The 13663-nt window shown below is 35.4% G+C and overlaps 1 long non-coding RNA gene across 1 annotated transcript; it reads left to right on the forward strand.

The window, feature by feature from the left end:
• Positions 1-11475: 11475 nt before the first annotated feature.
• On the forward strand, positions 11476-13340 carry LOC309880652. Its single transcript, XR_014318013.1, has 3 exons — positions 11476-11493; positions 12618-12726; positions 13318-13340. It is a non-coding gene; the product is annotated as an uncharacterized lncRNA (long non-coding RNA).
• The last annotated feature ends 323 nt before the right edge of the window (positions 13341-13663 follow it).

Raw genomic sequence — 13663 nt, forward strand, 5'->3', positions numbered from 1 at the left:
CATAAAGCTCGAGTTTCTGCTTAATCAGAAAGAAGACAGGGACCTGATGTGCACTGAAGTTTTTCACCTTAGGCATCACCTGAAGTACAGTAAATATTCTGACTGTACAAGCACACAATGAAATAGTAATCTGTGAAATGCATCATTGTAGTTAAAGTGGGAGTACGCATAAATGCTTACACATAAAATTACATCAGAGATTTTCGTTGGAAAGTTGCTGTAAAAGTGAAATATTTCAGCATGTGGTTTTTAGTTTTTGAGATTATTCCTGCTGATAATCATTATGAGGGTTATGGATTTACAGATTTACATCTGTAATGTAACAGTGTCTATATTGGAGGTATTATGCTATCCGTGTTTTGTCTGTACGTGTGTACGCAAAAGTGTACACAGTAAGACAAATTCTATGAAACTTTGGGCTGTCAAATTTATATTAAGTAAAGAAGGAAAGTTTAGTTGTTAGTTCGTTTGTTCTTTAGTGCAGTAGAAATTGGGAGTTTTATGTTCCACTTACATTCTGAGCGAAATACAAATGTATTTTTAAAATAATTACTGCATGTATTTATTGTATAGTCTATTTGTGCCATGTTACCCTGCCTAGTGACATAGTTTTAAATTAGAGGAGTCCGTTAGGAGGAATTCCTGGCAGAGGTGAAAATAAAGTACAATCCAGAAGATAATCAGGAGTCCTATGTGAATTAACAGGAAAGCCATTAACTGGGGATCATGCTCAGCCTGACTCTCACCTGGGCTGGCGATGTTTCTTCTCTCATTCAGGGTTAGGGTAGAAGATGATTCTTAAGAAATCTTAAAGATGCTAGCCTACGCAGAGAAAGGGGGTGAGTGAACTCCTCAGGGAGTGTCACTGAGTGCTGACAAGGACTGACGCATACCACGTATGGCAGCGAACTTTCTGTATGACCTTGGCCGAGTCACTTAATCCCTCCGTGACTTGGTTTCTTCACATGTAAAATTAAGTAGTAATAACACTTCCCTGCCTCAGAAGAAGCTGTGAGGATTACTTCATTACTATTTTTAAGGCGTGTTCAGAGAAATAGGAAAGATGCAAGGGAAGTCTTATTAGTTATTGCTGGAAACCTGTACAATATCAACTTGTTGGTCAAGTCCTGCTGATGTATGTTGTTAACTGGCTATTGCTTGGGAATTTGATATTATCAGAAACCCCATGAGCCCATCACACCTTCCTTCATGCCTCTGTTTCCTTTATGCTCTTGTATTCAAGTAGTTGTGCATGCATTGTTAGGCAAAATCAGCCTCTCTGCCTAACAAAAAATACTCATGTTTCTTCAATAACTGCTTTTTGGCTGCTACAAATAATAAAGCTGAGACCCCCAAAGCTGAAATCATATTCCATTATCAGGAAACATGCTGTTTTAATAGAGAGTTTAATAGAGTCTCTAGTTTAATATAGAGATAAAAAATAACCTTCCTAGTGGGTTACAGTTTTGAACAAATGGGTCCCAAGTGTCTACCTTGATTTTGAAATCCAAAGGAACATCCCTGTTCTGACCGAACAGAAGCTCTTAGCTGGAGTTCTGTGATTGTTAATGCCAGATCTGTGCATTATCTGGTCACGTAGCAGTACAAATTTCAAGGGTATCAGTTATGGACATGCAACTACTTTTCTGAAAAGTTACCCAAAAGTCAATGAGCCTAACTAGTTAAGATTTTTTAATGCATGAATGTGCATCAGCAAAGTGAGTTTATAGTAGCCAGTGTTTTGCACCATGTAGCTGTGTTATTTTTGACCCAGTACTGTTGGATTGCTAGCCATTCTAGAGATAAACTTATATGACCGAACCCTAACTGCTTGCTCATGAATGGGCCACACTTACATATATCAAGTCTACATGTGCATTGCATTAACTACTGATGGATCCTCTAGGCCTCAGGGCCTTACAAATAGCCTGTAAACAAGTTTCTTATTTTAACCATGCGAGAAGTGTTCTAGACCCACAGATACAAAATTATGTACTAACATAACATTTCAGTAAATCCAGTAGGTTGTACACATATGAGAGACTATTTAGCTTCTCTGGGATTGTGGAAACAATGAATTCTGATTGTTAATATTAAGTTTCTAGGTTTCTTTTGGACTGCATATCAGAGTAGTCAAATCCTTTTCCTATGTCTCCCATTCCATGAGCAATGTTTAAATTCTTTACGTCAATCTGAATATAGAGTCTGGTGAAGCACTCACAAATGGTAGTCACTGTGGTTTATATGAAGTATTGCGTATGTTTGCAGCTACACCCAAACACTCACCTTATAAGCACATAGGGACAACGCTATTTGCTACCTTGCACAACACAAGATAAGATGACGCAATGTTCGGATGTCACTGCTGTTGTATATACTGCTCGTGACAGGTGTTTCCCCTGAGCAACACAGAAGTGTATGGCACCAGTAAGCACAATCTTTTTCACCCTCATTTTGATTGTGGCATAAAGAAAAATAAATAAAACAAAATAAAAATGAGTAGATGTGGTCGTCTCCCCCCCGCCCCTTTTTTTTTTAAAACTCACTAATTCTTCTGTTAGGCTCCCAGTGACATCATCTAAGACTTTCAGGGTGTGGGCATTATTGTTATTTATAGAGAAAGAGTCTTTACATTAATTCTGTCAGGGTTTAAATCAGACAGGAAAAGTGCTAACATGAGAAGACAAACAATTAAAGATGACAAGGAACTGAAAATGTTTAATATGAGAGAAAGGATAATTTTCATATCTTTTTATTTTCTAGAAAAATAATGTATGTTACTGTTTTGCTAAATTATCTGTTACATGTTTTTTAAGAGTATGTTTAATATACTTCCTTAGAAGTGCAAAATTAACTATATGTATTTGGCTCTTATAATGCACTAAAATACTAAAATAATGTAATCCTTTTTTTTTTTTTTTTTTTTAAGAGAGACACTATACTTAGCTAGAATGAGACAAATAGGCTAGGACTATTCTGAGCTGTAAGGAATTCTACCATATTATGTGGTGGCATATTTTAAAGAAGGGAATGTAATTATCTGACATAGGAAGTGTAATGTTTACAAATACACAAAAATGTGGGAATACTTAAAGGCCTTGGAAATAGAATATAAATATTGACACAGAAGAAAGACTGTGTTTAAAGGAAAAGTAAACATCCCTCTTATAATCCTAAGGATATAACTCACAAAGCCTAGTAAGAAGGTTTAGCAGTAAATTTAGACTATGAAATGCGTTTTGAAATTTCAAATTACTTTCCAATTACTTAAAACATGTTGGAGGATTGCAGCTAAGATAACACTGTCTTAATAGCATAAATACTGTACACTGAACAAACCATTTTTATTTGGAGCAGAAATGTAGGATATTTTCATTTAAATTGCAGAAAATTGCTTTTGATTTTCAAAGTAGGTGTTAGGGAAGCAAATTTTGGTTTTAACAGCTATAGGAATTTTTCTTGGCCTTCCCTCTTTGAGCAAGAAGGAAACAAAGAGTAGGACTGGGAGATCTTTGGAAAGCATCTGGCATGTGAGAGGAGGTAGGGACGTTCAGTAACATTTGTTTTCTTTGTCCAAACTATGTGTGGAAGAAACAGTTTCTCTCCCTTCTCACTTGTTTTTATTGTTTCGGTTTGGAGGTCTCAGTGAAGGATGACTGGTTATAATCTCACATCTTCATGTCCACAGACTGGCCCTAAGCAATGTATTGTATATTAAGTGATATATCATGTATATTAAGTGATCAATATTTTGTTTGATTTTTGCATTTGTATACAGCTTTACTCTTGGCACAGTACACATTTGTAGTCTTACAGATCACATCCTAGAAGTTGCAATTTTAAAAACGTTTTCTTTGGAAACATTTTGGAGTAGTTAATGTGTTGCCGTGCAATGTCTCCCAGCACACCTGAGGTATCCATGCAAACAGGTTCTCAATTTTGCTGCAAAGTCCAAGACTCAGTGGTTTATCAATGCTGCATACTGGAAGCATCAAAGCATCTCAATAAGGATACTAGTCCCTAATAAAAATAACCCTCACATCATTTACATTGTTATTTATGTATGTAGACATTAGCTGAAGCTTTGTTATGCTTTCTAACATTTCTAGTTGCAATGTATTTTAGCAGCAAAAAATTGTCTTTGGCACAGAAGTTGCAGAGAGCAAGCTGAAGGCTGCTGAGTGTCATGAAGGTTGGAGTTGGAGGTCCTGATGTCAGTGTGGAAAAAGCAAACAGGCTCTTTGGTCTGATTTGATGTAAAGAGCTTTTGGAAGAAACAAAGTATGTCTAGAAAATTCTGCTAGTGTTTCCCTACCAAGGAGATACTGTTTTGCTTGGGCAAGTACTTGGCTTCTCCTTTGTCCACATTTAGATTTCTGCATGCTGCCTTGTATGGATCTAGCCCCTCTCCCATCTTCCCTGACTTCTTCCTAAAGTGAAGGGACACACTCTTGGTGGCACAGGTTTAATGTCATTATTTTGGAAGAAAGAATATGCATTCCAAGCACCAGGGAGGTCCATGCACATACAACATAGAATTGGTCTGCACTTTCGCTGTAGTTTCAGTACTTAGTGAACTTTGTAATCACAGTTTTTCACCAGAATCAGGAAGCTGCTGCTAGTTCAGTTGGTGTTTAATTTATGAACTGAAAATTGTCCTTTCAAGTGTGGAGACCTGAAAAAGATTTTTTTTAAGTGGTAGTTCTGAAGTACAGGAAAATCATTGCTGAATCAGTGCCTTATGTTTGATGCAGTGTAAATACTGTTCTTTTGAAATAAACCACAAGCAGTAATGTTGTATATGGGCTGGGACACTGAGTTTACAACTCTCAGCCTATAAATAATGGTCTGAGTCTTTACCAACTTATTCTGCATAGTATTTTATTGGTGTTATAGCCAACAAAAGCATTTTACTTGTCTTATCTATGGGTCTTAATCATAATGTTATCAAGATTACAACAATTCATTGTCTGACATTTATATGTCTGCCCGCCAAACTCAACATTCATGGAGTGCTCAGTCCCATGTGTTGTTGCCAGGAGTAATAGTCCTGATGGTTCTGGTTACCTGTCCGTATCCTCTAGCTGGTAGTGAAATATGGCAATCTTTCTGCTGACATTCAGTCTTCGTAGAGGCCCTAATGTTTTATACAAGAAAGGTCTTGCATATATGCATTTGTAAGATCCCAGCTCTTTGTCCATTTGTTTCAGTTGCCATTCCTTGTTGTGTCATTTATTTGACTGCATTGGCAGTAAGCTCTTGTATTTGTGGTGTGTAGCATGCGTTTTCACTACTGTTTATAACTTTGGTGTCAATGGTAAGTTTAGTGGTACAGTAAGGAGAGGAAGATTATCATCTCTTCCCCAATGGATAGTAGTAGATAAGAAGTAATGTCTTTCATAATGAAATACTGTAAATAAAATACAACTCAATAATTAAAGGTGATTAACTGAAAGTGAACACTGTTAGTTAAATATGCTTAATTTTTAAAATAGATAATGTTCTTCAAATGCTGATGGCATTTAAAGTATTAAGTGTACTTTAAATGCCCAAATATCAAGAAGTTGGAGAATTTTCATGTGAACAGTCTTTGGTTCATGGACTTCCTGTTATTCCCTGGTTAAATAGAAGTGACTCTCACATGGCATTCTGTTTTTGGACTTTATTCCTAATTTTCAGCAGAGAGCTTGTGAAAATACTTCCAAGCAAAAAAAAATGTTTAGTTTTTAATGAAGGTCAGGAGCAAGAACTTCAGATCCTACCCACAAGGTACATGAGATAAAAAACCCTCATTACTCTGCTATGAGAAAATGCTTGGCAGCATTACCATGAATTGAAATGTCCATGTCTTTTCCAATGATAAGAAAGTAAAAAAGTGAAAAGCCAGCAGCAGGATACTCCAAAGTCAAATTAAATAGACTAGTGTAGAATACTTTACTCAAAAGGCTCATGAAATATTAGTAAAGCTTTTGTATGGCACAAGTTTGTAGATTTTAATCAACATATTAGTTTAGTCTGTCAACCTTCAGAAGCCTTACCTGTCCCGATGCCTAGCTAAAGGTCAAAGGGGGCATGATTCATCCATGAGGAGTGCAGTGCGTGTTGTCATCGCCCCAGCTGGGCAGGAGAGTCCCACCTGCGGTGTCCCAATTTCCAGAGAAGAGGTGCGATTGGCCCTGCTGCCTCCCCGCCTCGCCGAGGATTGGCCCAGCCGTTCACCTCCTCCCTCTCATCTTGCTGGGCACCCGCACTCCCTGCTGCAGCTCTTCACGCTGACCACAGAGGGACTGGAGGATGCCCACGCATCAGCACTTGGTCGATAAGGTGTGTTGCTGGGGATGTGGTGGACAGGGTGTACGCCAACTGGTGATACTGACTCTCAAGGGTGAAGGGTTTGGCTCATCAATTAAAAAAAAGGAAAAGAGAAAAATACTCATAAAGAATGAGTTAGAAAGGGGTACGTAGGACTGAGTCTTGAACTGTTGGCAGGATAAACTTGCCAAGACTGATTTTTTTGGTTATTGTTTAGTTTTGTTTTCAAATTACACAAAACGTATTTATCATATTAAGTCCCCTATATTTAAAGGCTTTTAAAACAACTTTTGTTTCTATTCAGAAGTTTGCCCCAGGCTCTTGAGTAGCAAACCACCAAAGTGCCTCTTCCCAAGTCCACTAGGCTTTGTATGAAGCAGCTAACTAAACAGTACCCAGGGATTTAATTGTTGGCCTGAAGTCCTACTAAACTAAATGTGGAAGAGGATTCTTAAGGTAGCAGTTCAAGTACTGCAGAGATGAGCCATACAGGCTCACAGGGAGATGAGATGGTATCTGTCCATACCCATGGATACAGTTAACTTATCATGATTCGTTAGAAACTTGCAGATAAGTTTTATTTCACAGAGTTCCCTATGCTTCTATTTAATAAATATTTACTGTAAGCTTTTTTTTTTTTACATTTACTTAGGGAAAAAAATGTAAGTTTTTGTTCCAATATACCATGACTCTATTGAATAGGTATTGAAACTCATATTCCATGAAAATTATTTTCTGCTCCTGCCTCAAGTCTGGACTTGGAATTTTGTAAGATGCTAACACCACTTCCTCATCTTAATCACAGTTCCGAAGGACGTTATAATGGGACTTTTAGGGTTGTTCTACAACTGTTAAGACAGAGAACTGTCCTAAGTTAACTGATGCAAATAGAAGACACCTCAGCCATGATTCAACTTGTGTGTTTCTGTCTGTCCTCTAACTAGTAAAAGAGGAAAGAGGTTTCAGAGTAGTTTTCTTTCATGGTAGAGTGCAGCTCCAGATTTTTTTCAATCCCAGCTGAGCCAGTGCTAAGGATTCTGTGCTTTGAAATGGAACGTCTAATTACAAACAGATTTTTTTCCATCTTAAGCATGAGTCAGACAAAGATTTCAACAACACATAGTCTAGTTCATATTAAATCACTGTTTACCACATCTGTTAATATAATAGCACCTACATGCTGTATTTAAAATTTAATTAGAAGTGGGCTATGTCAAAACAGTCACAAGAGATTGGATAACCGCACCCAGCGGACTGATACCCAGACACAGTGCTTACAAGGATCCCATTTAAATGACGTTTTCATGAGACTTTGGGGAGGGATAGTCTCCATCTGCTTTTAAGACAGGATAAATAGCACATATAACTTTCCAGATTGCTGCATTTAGGTATTGTGACACCATGCAAACCTTTGTCACCTTTGTATAGGAAGTCTTTCAACACTTCAGTCACTTGCATTGTCTGTTGATTCACAGTTTTTTTAAAAATGTTTAAATTGAGTTCAGAGGTAAGCGCACATATTTAGATTAGTGCTCTGAAGCTTTTTCTCCCCATGCTTCCAGGTTATTTTCTTATCAGTTTTAATTAGCACATACAAAAATGAATGGCCTTATGCATTCATGCACAAATTAAGATGCACAGATAGATGGTACAAATTGGACACATCTGATACACTGTGTTTGAAACACTTCTAAAGGACTTTAAGGAACTCTTGGGTACTTCAGGAAACAAGTATTTTGTAAAGCTTCTGAGAGTTCTCCAGGGTATTTAATGATAGACTTCTTGGATGTTTTTTGGAAATGGGAGTAGAAAAAGCAATCAAAAGAGAGCTTATTAGTCATGGTTATGTCTATAAAAAGCAGTTTGAGAGATCAATGCTTATGTCTGAGTTCTTGAATAAAGATCTGGGCTAAACCTGACAGCTCAACAATGAAGAAGTTTGTGTAAAGTCTTTCTTGGTCCTAATCCATGATGCAAAAGACATGACTGTAATGGGCTATTGTCATGTAACCAGATAATTTAATCTTCAGTTAATAATTCAATATTTTAGAATTAAAGTACCTGTGACATTTATTACACTGTTTTTTCAGTGTATATAGGTATTTTATTTTAATTGATTTTCTTCATATGAATACAATGAAAGCCAAGCTTTCTATGTTTTGTTTTCTACCCTGGAGAAAGGCAGGTATCTGTCAACTATGACAACTACTAAAAAGAAGCTACTATAAACTATATCTTGTTTTTTTGTTTGTTTGTTTTTTTTCCACAGATGAAAAGACACTCCTGGTTTGTTTTTTTGTTCTGTGGGATATTTTTGCCCAGAATCTTTGGTTTTCCACAAACAAATACTTCAATTGATTGTGATTCTCTGTTACCAAACTATGAAGCTGAACCACAGACATCTGCACCACCATATGTTATTGCTGTATCTTTTGATAACTTTGAACCAGGAAATGAAATCCAAGGTAAATAATCTGAATGACCTATAATCTTTATCTGTGTCTCCCAGAATTACCAGACTTCACCAGAATTCCTCCATTTCTCTCTCTCAGTGTACCTATTTTTTTTATTTCAGTCTTATTCTTTTGTATTTGAGATGTTCCTTTTTTTGTAAATATTCCATATCTATATATGTTTTTATATATTTATATAATTGAACATATATAGGAAAAGAAAAAATAAATTGAGTATATAACAAATCCCTTAACTTCATGGTGTAGTTCCTATGGCAAAAGTAAAAATCATGAGACAGCTGGCCAAACTAGACTAATAATTAGTTGCTCTTTAACTTTGTATTTAAGTGTTTGCTGTCATATCAACCCTCTGCAATACAAGGGGATTCAGAACACTGTATATGACAACTCAAGAGAGACTTTGAGTCATGTTTGTAAGAGCTGCATCCCAGATTTTATCAAATTGCAGGAGGTGGAGCTGTTGTGGCTTTTTATCTTCCTAATCCTGAGTTGCTCTCTAGATGGAACACGTTGACAGCCTTGTTTTTCCACACTATGATGCCATCGCATGGTGCTGTCACACTTTAAGTGACTTGTGACTGCTTCTTATTCATTTGGAAGAACAAGCATGGCAGTGGAAGCGAGTTGTAATGTGTCATGTTTCCACTGTTGTATCTCAGTCACTCAAAATAAGAGTTTTTCACTAAATGTTACTTTCCAGCTGGGCTTCTGTTTTACCTGACGCCAGCAGTGTGGACGTGGTTCCATGGGAAGTGATAGCTAGGGAAAGAATGGAGGAGCATTAGAGTTCTGTTATAACCGCCGTTCTTGGAAAAACACATGTGAATTACTCCGTTAAGAACGAGAAGGATGTTTGATTACTGATAGCTCTTTTTAAAACACTGTTGCCAGCAGAATGATGGCAACATATCTTAGACTTCTGTGAGGTTGTACGAGATTTACTGTGACATGGATATTGAATCTCATATGCTGCTCACCTTGACATTTTCACCATTTTATCTACCCCTACTTTACTTTCTTTAGCACCACTTTTTTACTGTGTCAATTTGTAAGAATCCCATAGCTATTCTCAGGGAGCTGCAGTAGACTGCCCTTCCAATGGATATGTTGCTCTTTCACCTTAGCCGTGCCATATGCCAACACTCCCAACTGTGCTTCCTCTAACACTGTATTCAAGTGTTGGATGCCATCCCTCCTACAAGACCTGAGGTGAATTAGGGTTGAAATTGATGGCAAATTGAAAGTCTAATTATGCGGGTGTTTTGAAATGTTAAATTGTCACAGTATGACTGGCCCCTGCCTTCACTTCTTTGTGACTCCCAGGTTACCTGATTTTTATCTGCTGATACTTATTTTAATGGCTACCACACACCTAAATTATAGAAATTATTGTTCTGGTTTGTTTTGTGAAAGTTCCCAATACTGACATTACTGGACCAAATTTACAATAGATCATAACATTTTTGTTATGATCTTGAAACTTAGTTTCAGTTCAGATGTACACAAAACGTGAAAATGTGTTCTTTCATGTTCTTCTGAGCTCCTTCAGCAGTAAATTTTCAGTCAAATTGAGTAGTTTATAATTATTGAGTTTTGTTTGTTTTATATTTAATCTCAGACATGAGAGCTAAACTGTCTAGCTTCTCTCTCTCTCTTTTTTCTTTTTTTTTTTTTTCCAGTTGTAACACATCAAAAGGTTCTGCAATTCAACCTTAGGCAAAAGTTAATCTCTTCTTTTGAAATGGATGTAGAAAGAATTGCAAATCTCTTTCTCCCATGACTATTTTGACTTTTTATAGGCCTAATTAGAAAACAAATAAGTTTTTGATCAGGGAGTATTCTGAGCATGCACAGGGGAACAAATCAATTAATTTAAAAAAAAAATAATTAATTAGTAGAGCAAAATTACTTGTAAAATTGTCAGTAAATCATATATTTCATGCTAATTTCTAATAGACTTTGTTACACACAAATGCTTCTCCAAACTTTTTTTTCTTTTATTGTCAGTCTTGATTATTAATAAGAATTGTAATAAATCCCAACTTTTCTCTTTTTTAAATTGTGAAAAATTCTAGTTTATTCCTATGTGTGCCATCTTATGTTCTACAGAGGGAAAATTTATTGTTAACCACTTAAGTGGTTTTGGTAGTGCATGAAACTTAAATTTCTCAAAATATCTGTTTTTATAGTGACTTTAGAAGCCCTTAGAGATGCTGGTTTTAAAGGATTTAATCTACAAGCTCGAGAAATAGAAGGAGATGGTCCTGTTGGTACTTTTAAAATTACAGATCCAAACACAAAAGGCTTGGAATGTCATAACATGACGGTATGTGTTCACTCTTTTGAATACTTACATAAGCTTGGTTTCCTTCTAAATACTTTAATCTGATGTAATAAAAGAAGTGAGCTTTTTAATGGCAATAATATTTCATCAGTAGAGCTTAATTTAGACTCTCTCAAGAAATGCATTTATCTTCTACATATGATACAAATCTAATGTAAAAACTACTTGATACCTCCTAGAAGGACATCAGTGTTGTAGTACAGGCAGTTACCCTTATATAGACAAAAATTTCTTTTGTGTCTTATATAATTATATTTCTCTTTAATTGCAGAATTCAGCAGTAAGTCATGCAAACTCAGATGTGAAACAGAAAGTTACAACAACGTGGATTGCTCCACACGATGTTAAAGATCTTCAGTTCATGTAAATAATGTTGTTATTTTTTTTCTTTATTTGCCTAGAAAATTTATTTTCATGGAACATTTTAACATGCATTTGTGCTATTGTTTCTGATGTATCTTTTTTGTCACAGTCATGTTTTGTTTCATAGGTTATCATGCCTTTTCACTGTGTCCATTAAATAAAATGATTTCTGTCTTAAGTTATACTGTTTAAAAAGTAGCTAAGTAAACACCATCCTACAGACATTAAATATGTAAATAATTCCATTAAGCACAGTGTCATTAATGGATCCTTGAGTAACCAGTTTTTACACTGTGACTTCTTTAATTACAGGAGTGACTGTGATAGTGCAACTTGTTCCCTGAATAAGTCATATTCAGATTCTATTCAGTTGTTACTTTAAAAAAATATATATATTTCCTTTTGGACAGTGGGGAAAAATACCAATTTGTTTGGAAATGTTTGAAAGTTAAGTGTAAAGACAATTCATTTTGGATGATATCAATCTAAGTTGTCTTCAACATACTTTTTTTGTGACTTTTGGAGGATATGACCCATGAACTAACTACTGAAGAAAACAGTAGAAGACAAGTTTTTCTATGTTTAATATTACAAGTTTCAGATCTGTAAGAAAAAGAATTATCTGTTATAACAAAATGTGTGCTTGTCGTAACTGGAAAAAATCTCTATTTGATAGCTTAATGCTGTCTGAAGTATAGATTTATGACAGGAGACATCTTGTCCTTGTTTCATTAAATCTTGAGAAATACAAAAAGAAGCAAAAGAAGACAAATTAACTATTTCCACTGCTTATGACATGAAAATCAGATCACCATCATTCAGATCATCTAAATGAGCAATGTAAGGATATGTAATATTCCCCACAAGAGTCAGTGTTTTCCAGAATAGTGTCCATTCTTTTTCTTTCCCTGCTCAGTACAAAATTTATTTATCTTCAGAAAGAGATTGGATGATAATACTGTAAAAACAAAATAAATGTTCTGGACATTCTTTTCAAATTTCTACTGCATAACCCTCAAGATCAATATTTAATAGATTTTCTTTGCTGAGGGTTGAAATAAATGTTCAATCATATTTTATAATGAAATATTTTGATAGAAAAAGATATTTTATTTTCTTTGCAGTGCAACTGTTGTCCAAGATCTAGAGAAATTTTGGGTTGGAATTCAAAGCAAAATTCTCACACCTACACGTTCTGAGTCAGTTAATGGGACAGGAAGACAAAAAAGGAAGGTATGTTTTGAGTGCATTTACATGCTAGCAACTAATATAGTCAATTAAAATATCTATGTCTAGATATACATTTGTTATTATGTGTTAATTAGGATGGCCAAATTCAGCAGATACTTTCAATGCTTTTAATTGTCTTTCATCAATTTGGTAAAATGGAAAATTTGGTTTTCTTCCCAAGATAAGTAAGGAAATTAGTAATCTAGTTATCAAAACAGTACATAGTACAGATACAAAGAAAATAAAATAGGTGTGAAGGAGGATTCTGCTTGGAGTGTATTATGCTTTTACTTTGCTGCTGCCTCAGTCCTAGGTACCTATGTATCATATTCTTAGAAATGTATTTGCTGCTTTATTTATTTTCGACAGGACTTATATTAAGCATTTAAAACATTGTAGGCAGTTTATGTAAAGAGAATGTGTTGAAATCTACAGTATTGGCTCTTGAATGGAACAGCACTGATTTATGTCACCTTGTGATTTAAGTCCAAGCAAATACTTGTCTTATTGTCCATTGCCTCACCAAATGTATTTCTTGTTTCTGATAATAATTTTTTTTACAGTAAATAATTTTTATTTTTTTCTTCTCCACAGCTTATGATAGAAATAGAATGCAGCAAGGTGAGAACAACTTATCTACAATTTCCCAAGCTTCTGTTACCTCAAATTTAGAATTCCTGTCCTACTAGTCCAGTTATTTCATGGTTATAGGATTAAGGTTATTTCATACTATCCAAATTATTTTCATAGAGAGCTCTTATTTGTGCCTACATTCTTGTTTTTAATTTTGAAGATATTTTTAACGGGACAACATTAAATCTCAGGTGAGATTATTACAACAGGTAAGGTATTGTAAGCAATCAAAATTTGACTTCTTCACTCAGGCCACAGATGTAAATTCAATTTAGTTTCCTCTTCAGAATAACTTAGCTGTTTGTTC

Source organism: Aythya marila (genome assembly GCF_965140915.1).
Source record: "Aythya marila genome assembly, chromosome: 8".
Taxonomy (NCBI): domain Eukaryota; kingdom Metazoa; phylum Chordata; class Aves; order Anseriformes; family Anatidae; genus Aythya; species Aythya marila.